This window comes from Aplysia californica, unplaced genomic scaffold (assembly GCF_000002075.1).
Source record: "Aplysia californica isolate F4 #8 unplaced genomic scaffold, AplCal3.0 scaffold00559, whole genome shotgun sequence".
NCBI classification, from domain to species: Eukaryota; Metazoa; Mollusca; class Gastropoda; order Aplysiida; family Aplysiidae; genus Aplysia; species Aplysia californica.
Genome location: NW_004797829.1, coordinates 489,822 through 491,551, shown reverse-complemented (window position 1 = coordinate 491,551; position 1,730 = coordinate 489,822).

The window sequence follows — 1,730 nt, the reverse complement described above, 5'->3', positions numbered from 1 at the left end:
TAAAAATGATAATGATAATGATAATAAAAATAATAATGTACAGTGCACCCTCTATGCTATCAACACAATAATACTATATGTATGTATTATTATCCCAGGAGGCCTTAAAACACCTAGAAACATTCTCGGCTCTCTGCGGGAAGCATACTGTACAAGCAACTGATTTTGCGCTCTAACACTTTAGTTTTAGTTTTAGTAGAGGTTTTACGGCGCTCGCAACTGCATAAAGTAATATGAGCGCCAGAAGATTAGAGGTGTTACAAGAGAGTAACGAACATAAAAAAGAAGAAGGGGAGATAAGGACGATAGATGTTTAATAGGAAAGAAGAACAAACCACGCCAGAGCACCCGCCAACCACCCACGCTCTAATACTAACAAATTGACAAGTTCTCTCGCCGTCTATAGCCGATTGAGCTACCCATTTCCACCTGAGTGAAGTGAGGAAATTGTTTGTAAAATGCCTTTTACAAGGACACAACATCAGGCCGCTGAATATCATTCATGGCTTTGGCCGGCGGTGAATCATAATTCATTTTTTAAATTGATTGTCTGTCTGTCTGTCTGTCTGTCTGTTTGTTTGTTTGCTTGTTTATTTTTTCATATGTTATTATGTTTGGTTTTCTTTGTTTTTAATCGAATTTGTGTTATGATTCCGGCTGCCAAGTGCCAATTGTCGTATTAATATCATTTAAAAATGTTTTATTTGGTTTCATACTTTTGTAAACAAATAACATTCACACATGTCCGACGTCTTACAACCGTGTCGACTGACACCGTATGTATTTTACAAGCTGAGTTTCGTGAGTAAACCATCACATTGGGGCTCATAATTATGACCTTATGCAGTTGCGAGCTCTGTAAAACCTCTACTAAAACAAACACAAACCATCACATAACCAATACATGTACATTGTGTATCTATAATTTTTTTTTACGGTAGTATAGTAGTACATATTCCACCTGTCATGCGGTAGACTGGGGTTCAGTCCCCCGTCGGGAAAGTTTTTTTTTTTCCATTTCTTTATATTAAATAAATATTAATGAGAGACAAAACTGAAACAGAGGTAAGAAAAACGGTGGGAACACAGAGGCTGATAGGAGATAAGTGGATCAGAAATTTAAGTGACACAGAAAAAAGAGAACATTCATTTTATGAATTTAATATACTAAAGACGAAACTGTTTTTACACAGTCTGCAATCTTTTCAGTGCTAATTGAATACTTTTTCGTTCGTAGAAGGGGGATTGAGTTAATTAAATTAGAGATAGAAGAGCAATTAGTTAAGCAGCCGTAATCTGTTTGATCCTCTAGTAAAACTGAAAGGTGGCTTTCTTGATCCATTTAAATGTTTGCAGGTTTAAGAGAGTGGAATCACTATAATATTATAACGAAATATTATATCATTGTGTCTTTACGTTTCTGTTTACTAAAAGATATAGTCTTAAGCCTCTTTTGATAATATTATATTCATCAGATACTAGCTTAAACGTCATTGCGGTATCTTGTATCAGTGTTGACCTTCTACGGATTAGACAACAACACTAATGTTGGAAAGAAAGAGGGGGGAAAGGGAGACGAGAGAAGATAAAAAGTAGTAAGGTAAAAGTATGGAAACAAAAAGACGAAAAAGAATTACGAAAGAAGACAAAACGGGAGGAAATAAATACATCACAGTGTGCGTATATATTTGGTTTTTATTCCGTATCTTATAATAATTTTCTTTTTTTTG